Below are 10875 nucleotides of genomic sequence, written 5' to 3' on the forward strand. Positions count from 1 at the left end.
GATGCATTTTTAAGCATGAAAAGTGAACTCCGACGGTAAATAGCAAAAGTCACCCGACCCTCAAAGTTGTATTGCGGTGTAAGAGAAGAAAATCCAAAGTTCTCTAATTTAGAGACGTAAGACACAAAATCAACATTTTGGCATAAAATCTAAAATAATCATCAGACAGTGGTCATCCCAGGCATTTTAGAGTCGTCTAACGATGCTGAATGCAAGAAGAAATAGCGACTTTTTAATGATTTTTTTGGATTTTTGTCAAAATGTACCCTTCACAATTTGGTACAAGTTATAAGACATGGGTACCGGTACGACCGACAGAAGATTTTTTGACAAATTTTTTTTTACTCTAACTTTAAATAAAACTGTGTCAGGATGCATTATTAAGCATGAAAAGTGAACTCCGACGGTAAATAGCAAAAGTCACCCGACCCTCAAAGTTGTATTGCGTTGTAAGAGAAGAAAATCCAAGGTCGTCTAAGTTAGAGACGTAAGACACAAAATCAACGTTTTGGCATAAAATCTAAAATAATCATCAGAAAGTGGTTATCCAAGGCATATAAGAGTCGTCTAACGATGCTGAATACAATAAGCAATAGCGACATTTAAATGATTTGTTTGGATTTTTGTCAAAATGTACCCTGCACAACTTGGTACAAGTTATAAGACATGGGTACCGGTACGACCGACAGAAGATTTTTTGACAAATTTTTTTTACTCTAACTTTGAGTAAAACTGTGTCAGGATGCATTTTAAGGCATGAAAAGTGATCTCCGACGGTAAATAGCAAAAGTCACCCGACCCTCAAAGTTGTATTGCGGTTTAAGAGAAGAAAATCCAAGGTCGTCTAATTTAGAGACGTAAGACACAAAAACAACATTTTGGCATAAAATCTAAAATAATCATCAGAAAGTGGTTATCCAAGGCATATTAGAGCTGTCTAACGATGCTGAATGCAATAAGCAATAGCGACTTTTTAATGATTTTTTTGGATTTTTGTCAAAATGTACCCTTCACAACTTGGTACAAGTTATAAGACTTGGGTACCGGTACGACCGACAGAAGATTTTTTGACAAAAATTTTGTTTACTCTAACTTTGAGTAAAATTGTGTCAGGATGCATTTTTAGCATGTAAAGTGAACTCCGACGGATAATAGCAAAAGTCACCCAACCCTCAAAGTTGTATTGCGGTGTAAGAGAAGAAAATCCAAGGTCGTCTAATTTAGAGACGTAAGACACAAAATTAACATTTTGGCATAAAATCTAAAATAATCATCAGAAAGTGGTCATCCCAGGCATATAAGAGTCGTCGAACGATGCTGAATGCAATAAGCAATAGCGACTTTTTAATGATTTTTTTGGATTTTTGTCAAAATGTACCCTTCACAACTTGTTACAAGTTATAAGACATGGGTACCGGTACGACCGACAGAAGATTTTTTGACAAAATTTTATTTACTCTAATTTTGAGTAAAACTGTGTCAGGATGCATTTTTAAGCATGAAAAGTGAACTCCGACGGTAAATAGCAAAAGTCACCCGACCCTCAAAGTTGTATTGCGGTGTAAGAGAAGAATATCCAAGGTCGCCTAATTTAGAGACATAAGACACAAAATCAACATTTTGACATAAAATCTAAAATAATCATCAAACAATGGTCACCCCAGGCATATAAGAGTCGTCTAACGATGCTGAATGCAATAAGCAATAGCGACTTTTCAATGATTTTTTTGGATTTTTGTCAAAATGTACCCTTCACAACTTGGTACAAGTTATAAGACATGGGTACCGGTACGACCGACAGAAGATTTTTTGACAAAAATTTTTTTTTTACTCTAACTTTGAGTAAAACTATGTCAGGATGCATTTTTAAGCATGAAAAGTGAACTGCGACGGTTAATAGCAAAAGTCACCCGTCCCTCCAAGTTTTATTGCGGTGTAAGAGAAGAAAATCCAAGGTCGCCTAATTTAGAGACATAAGACACAAAATCAACATTTTGACATAAAATCTAAAATAATCATCAGACAGTGGTCATCCCAGGCATATTAGAGTCGTCTAACGATGCTGAATGCAATAAGCAATAGCGACTTTTTAATGATTTTTTTGGATTTTTGGCAAAATGTACCCTTCACAACTTGGTACAAGTTATAAGACATGGGCACCGGTACGACCGACAGAAGATTTTTTGACAAAAATGTGTTTTACTCTAACTTAGAGTAAAACTGTGTCAGGATGCATTTTTAAGCATCTCCGACGGTAAATAGCAAAAGTCACCCGACCCTCAAAGTTGTATTGCGGTGTAAGAGAAGAATATCCAAGGTCGCCTAATTTAGAGACATAAGACACAAAATCAACATTTTGACATAAAATCTAAAATAATCATCAAACAATGGTCACCCCAGGCATATAAGAGTCGTCTAACGATGCTGAATGCAATAAGCAATAGCGACTTTTCAATGATTTTTTTGGATTTTTGTCAAAATGTACCCTTCACAACTTGGTACAAGTTATAAGACATGGGTACCGGTACGACCGACAGAAGATTTTTTGACAAAAATTTTTTTTTTACTCTAACTTTGAGTAAAACTATGTCAGGATGCATTTTTAAGCATGAAAAGTGAACTGCGACGGTAAATAGCAAAAGTCACCCGTCCCTCCAAGTTTTATTGCGGTGTAAGAGAAGAAAATCCAAGGTCGCCTAATTTAGAGACATAAGACACAAAATCAACATTTTGACATAAAATCTAAAATAATCATCAGACAGTGGTCATCCCAGGCATATTAGAGTCGTCTAACGATGCTGAATGCAATAAGCAATAGCGACTTTTTAATGATTTTTTTGGATTTTTGGCAAAATGTACCCTTCACAACTTGGTACAAGTTATAAGACATGGGCACCGGTACGACCGACAGAAGATTTTTTGACAAAAATTTTTTTTTTACTCTAACTTTGAGTAAAACTATGTCAGGATGCATTTTTAAGCATGAAAAGTGAACTGCGACGGTTAATAGCAAAAGTCACCCGTCCCTCCAAGTTTTATTGCGGTGTAAGAGAAGAAAATCCAAGGTCGTCTAATTTAGGGACGTAGACACAAAATCCACATTTTGGTATAAAATCTAAAATAATCATCAGACAATGGTCATCCCAGGCATATTAGAGTCGTCTAACGATGCTGAATGCAATAAGCAATAGCGGCTTTTTAATGATTTTTTTGGATTTTTGTCAAAATGTACCCTTCACAACTTGATACAAGTTATAAGACATGGGTACCGGTACGACCGACAGAAGATTTTTTGACAAAAATTTTTTTTAACTAAAACTTTGAGTAAAACTGTGTCAGGATGCATTTTTAAGCATGAAAAGTGAACTCCGACGGTAAATAGCCAAAGTCACCCGACCCTCAAAGTTGTATTGCGGTGTAAGAGAAGAAAATCCAAGGTCGTCTAATTTAGAGACGTAAGACACAAAATTAACATTTTGGCATAAAATCTAAAATAATCATCAGACAGTGGTCATCCCAGGCATATTAGAGTCGTCTAACGATGCTGAATGCAATAAGCAATAGCGACTTTTTAATGATTGTTTTGGATTTTTGTCAAAATGTACCCTTCACAATTTGGTACAAGTTATAAGACATGGGTACCGGTACGACCGACAGAAGATTTTTTGACAAACATTTTTTTTACTCTAACTTTGAGTAAAACTGTGTCAGGATGCATTTTTAAGCATGAAAAGTGATCTTCGACGGTAAATAGCAAAAGTCACCCCACCCTCAAAGTTGTATTGCGGTGTAAGAGAAGAAAAACCAAGGACGTCTAATTTAGAGACGTAACACACAAAATCAACATTTTGGCATAAAATCTAAAATAATCATCAAAAAGTGGTTACCCAAGGCATATGAGAGTCGTCTAACGATGCTGAATGCAATACGCAATAGCGACTTTTTAATGATTTTTTTGGATTTTTGTCACAATGTACCCTTCACAACTTGGTACAAGTTATAAGACATGGGTACCGGTACGACCGACAGAAGATTTTTTGACAACAATTTTTTTTTACTCTAACTTTGAGTAAAATTGTGTCTGGATTCATTTTTAAGCATGAAAAGTGAACTCCGACGGTAAATAGCAAAAGTCACCCGACCCTCAAAGTTGTACTGCGGTGTAACAGAAGAAAATCCAAGGTGGTCTAATTTAGAGACGTAAGACACAAAATCATCATTTTGGCATAAAATCTAAAATAATCATCAGACAGTGGTCATCCCAGGCATATTAGAGTCGTCTAACGATGCTGAATGCAATAAGAAATAGCGACTTTTTAATGATTTTTTTGGATTTCTGTCAAAATGTACCCTTCACAACTTGGTACAAGTTATAAGACATGGGTACCGGTAAGACCGACAGAAGATTTTTTTAAAAAAAATTTTTTTTTACTCTAACTTTGAGTAAACCTGTGTCAGGATGCATTTTTAAGCATGAAAAGTGAACTCCGACGGTAAATAGCAAAAGTCACCCGACCCTCAAAGTTGTATTGCGGTGTAAGAGAAGAAAATCCAAGGTCGTCTAATTTAGAGACGTAAGACACAAAATCAACATTTTGGCATAAAATCTAAAATAATCATCAGACAGTGGTCATCCCAGGCATATAAGAGTCGTCTAACGATGCTGAATGCAATAAGCAATAGCGACTTTTTAATGATTTTTTTGGATTTTTGTCAAAATGTACCCTTCACAACTTGGTACAAGTTATAAGACATGGGTACCGGTACGACCGACAGAAGATTTTTTGAGAAAAATTTTTTTTACTCTAACTTTGAGTAAAACTGTGTCGGGATGCATTTTTAAGCATGAAAAGTGAACTCCGACGGTAAATAACAAAAGTCACCCGACCCTCAAAGTTGTATTGCGGTGTAAGAGAAGAAAATCTAAGGTCGTCTAATTTAGAGACGTAAGACACAAAATCAACATTTTGGCATAAAATCTAAAATAATCATCAAAAAGTGGTTATCCAAGGCATATTGGAGTCGTCTAACGATGCTGAATGCAATAAGCAATAGCGACTTTTTAATGATTTTTTTGGATTTTTGTCAAAATGTACCCTTCACAACTTGGTAAAAGTTATAAGACATGGGTACCGGTACGACCGACAGAAGATTTTTTGGCAAAATTTTTTTAAATCTAACTTTGAGTAAAACTGTGTCAGGATGCATTTTTAAGCATGAAAAGTGAACTCCGACGGTAAATAGCAAAAGTCACCCGACCCTCAAAGTTGTATTGCGGTGTAAGAGAAGAAAATCCAAGGTCGTCTAATTTAGAGACGTAAGACACAAAATCAACATTTTGGCGTAAATTCTAAAATAATCATCAGAAAGTGGTTATCCAAGGCAAATTCGAGTCGTCTAACGATGCTGAATGCAATAAGCAATAGTGACTTTTTTATGATTTTTTTGGATTTTTGTCAAAATGTACCCTTCACAACTTGGTACAAGTTATAAGACATGGGTAGCGGTACGACCGACAGAAGATTTTCTGACAAAAATTTTTTTGACTCTAACTTTGAGTAAAACTGTGTCACGATGCATTTTTAAGCATGAAAAGTGAACTCCGACGGTAAATAGCAAAAGTCACCCGACCCTCAAAGTTGTATTGCGGTGTAAGAGAAGAAAATCCAAGGTCGTCTAATTTAGAGACGTAAGACACAAAATCAACATTTTGGCATAAAATCTAAAATAATCATCAAAAAGTGGTTATCCAAGGCATATTGGAGTCGTCTAACGATGCTGAATGCAATAAGCAATAGCGACTTTTTAATGATTTTTTTGGATTTTTATCAAAATGTACCCTTCACAACTTGGTACAAGTTATAAGACATGGGTACCGGTACGACCGACAGAAGATTTTTTGACAAACATTTTTTTTGCTCTAACTTTGAGTAAAACTGTGTCAGGATGCATTATTAAGCATGAAAAGTGAACTCCGACGGTAAAAAGCAAAAGTCACGCGACCCTCAAAGTTGTATTGCGGTGTAAGAGAAGAAAACCCAAGGTCGTCTTATTTAGAGACGTAAGACACAAAATCAACATTTTGGCATAAAATCTAAAATAATCATCAGACAGTGGTCATCCCAGGCATATTAGAGTCGTCTAACGATGCTGAATGCAATAAGCAATAGCGACTTTTTAATGATTTTTTTGGATTTTTGTCAAAATGTACCCTTCACAATTTGGTACAAGTTATAAGACATGGGTACCGGTACGACCTACAGAAGATTTTTTGACAAACATTTTTTTTACTCTAACTTTGAGTAAAACTGTGTCAGGATGCATTTTTAAGCATGAAAAGTGAACTTCGACGGTAAATAGCAAAAGTCACCCGACCCTCAAAGTTGTATTGCGGTGTAAGAGAAGAAAATCCAAGGTCGTCTTATTTAGAGACGTAAGACACAAAATCAACATTTTGGCATAAAATCTAAAATAATCATCAGAAAGTGGTTATCCAAGGCATATTAGAGTTGTCTAACGATGCTGGATGCAATAAGCAAAAGCGATTTTTTAATGATTTTTCTGGATTTTTGTCAAAATGTACCCTTCACAACTTGGTACAAGTTCTAAGACATGGGTACCGGTACGACCGACAGAAGATTTTTTGACAAAAATTTTTTTTAACTAAAACTTTGAGTAAAACTGTGTCAGGATGCATTTTTAAGCATGAAAAGTGAACTCCGACGGTAAATAGCAAAAGTCACCCGACCCTCAAAGTTGTATTGCGGTGTAAGAGAAGAAAATCCAAGGTCGTCTAATTTAGAGACGTAAGACACAAAATCAACATTTTGGCATAAAATCTAAAATAGTCATCAGACAGTGGTCATCCCAGGCATATTCGAGTCGTCTAACGATGCTGAATGCAATAAGCAATAGCGACTTTTTAATGAGTTTTTTGGATTTTTGTCAAAATGTACCCTTCACAACTTGGTACAAATTATAATACATAGGTACCGGTACGACCGACAGAAGATTTTTTGACAAACATTTTTTTTACTCTAACTTTGAGTAAAACTGTGTCAGGATGCATTTTTAAGCATGAAAAGTGAACTCCGACGGTAAATAGCAAAAGTCACCCGACCCTCAAAGTTGTATTGCGGTGTAAGAGAAGAAAATCCAAGGTCGTCTAATTTAGAGACGTAAGACACAAAATCAACATTTTGGCATAAAATCTAAAATAATCATCAGACAGTGGTCATCCCAGGCATATTAGAGTCGTCTAACGATGCTGAATGCAATAAGCAATAGCGACTTTTTAATGATTGTTTTGGATTTTTGTCAAAATGTACCCTTCACAACTTGGTACAAGTTATAAGACATGGGTACCGGTACGACCGACAGAAGATTTTTTGACAAACATTTTTTTTACTCTAACTTTGAGTAAAACTGTGTCAGGATGCATTTTTAAGCATGAAAAGTGAACTTCGACGGTAAATAGCAAAAGTCACCCCACCCTCAAAGTTGTATTGCGGTGTAAGAGAAGAAAATCCAAGGACGTCTAATTTAGAGACGTAACACACAAAATCAACATTTTGGCATAAAATCTAAAATAATCATCAAAAAGTGGTTATCCAAGGCATATGAGAGTCGTCTAACGATGCTGAATGCAATACGCAATAGCGACTTTTTAATGATTTTTTTGGATTTTTGTCACAATGTACCCTTCACAACTTGGTACAAGTTATTAGACATGGGTACCGGTACGACCGACAGAAGATTTTTTGACAACAATTTTTTTTTACTCTAACTTTGAGTAAAATTGTGTCAGGATGCATTTTTAAGCATGAAAAGTGAACTCCGACGGTAAATAGCAAAAGTCACCCGACCCTCAAAGTTGTATTGCGGTGTAAGAGAATAAAATCCAAGGTCGTCTAATTTAGAGACGTAAGACACAAAATCAACATTTTGGCATAAAATCTAAAATAATCATCAGACAGTGGTCATCCCAGGCATATAAGAGTCGTCTAACGATTCTGAATGCAATAAGCAATAGCGACTTTTTAATGATTTTTTTGGATTTTTGTCAAAATGTACCCTTCACAACTTGGTACAAGTTATAAGTCATGGGTACCGGTACGACCGACAGAAGATTTTTTGACAATTTTTTTTTTTACTCTAACTTTGAGTAAAACTGTGTCAGGATGCATTTTTAAGCATGAAAAGTGAACTCCGACGGTAAATAGCAAAAGTCACCCGACCCTCAAAGTTGTATTGCGGTGTAAGAGAAGAAAATCCAAGGTCGTCTAATTTAGAGACGTAAGACACAAAATCAACATTTTGGCATAAAATCTAAAATAATCATCAGAAAGTGGTTATCCAAGGCATATTAGAGTCGTCTAACGATGCTGAATGCAATAAGCAATAGCGACTTTTAAATGATTTTTTTTGGATTTTTGTCAAAATGTACCCTTCACAACTTGGTACAAGTTATGAGACATGGGTACCGGTACGACCGACAGAAGATTTTTTGACAAAAATTTTGTTTACTCTAACTTTGAGTAAAACTGTGTCACGATGCATTTTTAAGCATGAAAAGTGAACTCCGACGGTAAATAGCAAAAGTCACCCGACCCTCAAAGTTGTATTGCGGTGTAAGAGAAGAATATCCAAGGTCGTCTAATTTAGAGACGTAAGACACAAAATCAACATTTTGGCATAAAATCTAAAATAATAATCATCAGACAGTGGTCATCCCAGGCATATAAGAGTCGTCTAACGATGCTGAATGCAATAAGCAATAGCGACTTTTTAATGATTTTTTTGGATTTTTGTCAAAATGTACCCTTCACAACTTGGTACAAGTTATAAGTCATGGGTACCGGTACGACCGACAGAAGATTTTTTTAAAAAAAATTTTTTTTTACTCTAACTTTGAGTAAACCTGTGTCAGGATGCATTTTTAAGCATGAAAAGTGAACTCCGACGGTAAATAGCAAAAGTCACCCGACCCTCAAAGTTGTATTGCGGTGTAAGAGAAGAAAATTCAAGGTCGTCTAATTTAGAGACGTAAGACACAAAATCAACATTTTGGCATAAAATCTAAAATAATCATCAGAAAGTGGTCATCCCAGGCATATTGGAGTTGTCTAACGATGCAGAATGCAATAAGCAATAGCGACTTTTTAATGATTTTTTTGGATTTTTGTCAAAATGTACCCTTCACAACTTGGTAAAAGTTGTAAGACATGGGTACCGGTACGACCGACAGAAGATTTTTTGACAAAAATTTTGTTTACTCTAACTTTGAGTAAAACTGGGTCAGGATGCATTTTTAAGCATGCAAAGTGAACTCCGACGGTAAATAGCAAAAGTCACCCGACCCTCAAAGTTGTATTGCGGTGTAAGAGAAGAAAATCCAAGGTCGTCTAATTTAGAGACGTAAGACACAAAATCAACATTTTGGCATAAAATCAAAAATAATCATCAGAAAGTGGTCATCCAAGGCATATTAGAGTCGTCTAACGATGCTGAATGCAATAAGCAATAGCGACTTTTTAATGATTTTTTTGGATTTTTGTCAAAATGTACCCTTCACAACTTGGTAAAAGTTGTAAGACATGGGTACCGGTACGACCGACAGAAGATTTTTTGACAAACATTTTTTTTACTCTAACTTTGAGTAAAACTGTGTCAGGATGCATTTTTAAGCATGAAAAGTGAACTCCGACGGTAAATAGCAAAAGTCACCCGACCCTCAAAGTTGTATTGCGGTGTTAAGAGAAGAAAACCCAAGGTCGTCTTATTTAGAGACGTAAGACACAAAATCAACATTTTGGCATAAAATCTAAAATAATCATCAGACAGTGGTCATCCAAGGCATATTAGAGTTGTCTAACGATGCTGGATGCAATAAGCAATAGCGACTTTTTAATGATTTTTTTTTATTTTTGTCAAAATGTACCCTTCACAACTTGGTACAAGTTATAAGACATGGGTACCGGTACGACCGACAGAAGATTTTTTGACAAACATTTTTTTACTCTAACTTTGAGTAAAACTGTGTCAGGATGCATTTTTAAGCATGAAAAGTGAACTCCGACGGTAAATAGCAAAAGTCACCCGACCCTCAAAGTTGTATTGCGGTGTAAGAGAAGAAAATTCAAGGTCGTCTAATTTAGAGACGTAAGACACAAAATCAACATTTTGGCATAAAATCTAAAATAATCATCAGAAAGTGGTCATCCCAGGCATATAAGAGTCGTCTAACGATGCTGAATGCAATAAGCAATAGCGACTTTTTAATGATTTTTTTGGATTTTTGTCAAAATGTACCCTTCACAACTTGGTACAAGTTATAAGACATGGGTACCGGTACGACCGACAGAAGATTTTTTGACAAAATTTTATTTACTCTAACTTTGAGTAAAACTGTGTCAGGATGCATTTTTAAGCATGAAAAGTGAACTCCGACGGTAAATAGCAAAAGTCACCCGACCCTCAAAGTTGTATTGCGGTGTAAGAGAAGAAAATCCGAGGTTGTCTAATTTAGAGACGTAAGACACAAAATCAACATTTTGGCATAAAATCTAAAATAATCATCAGAAAGTGTTTATCCAAGGCATATTAGAGTCGTCTTACGATGCTGAATGCAATAAGCAATAGCGACTTTTTCATGATTTTTTTGGATTTTTGTCAAAATGTACCCTTCACAACTTGGTACAAGTTTTAAAACATGGGTACCGGTACGACCGACAGAAGATTTTTTGACAAAAATTATTTTTACTCTAACTTTAAGTAAAACTGTGTCAGGATGCATTTTTAAGCATGAAAAGTGAACTCCGACGGTAAATAGCAAAAGTCACCCGACCCTCAAAGTTGTATTGCGGTGTAAGAGAA

This window comes from Anopheles maculipalpis, unplaced genomic scaffold, assembly GCF_943734695.1.
Source record: "Anopheles maculipalpis unplaced genomic scaffold, idAnoMacuDA_375_x PRTXT_4, whole genome shotgun sequence".
Taxonomy (NCBI): Eukaryota; Metazoa; Arthropoda; class Insecta; order Diptera; family Culicidae; genus Anopheles; species Anopheles maculipalpis.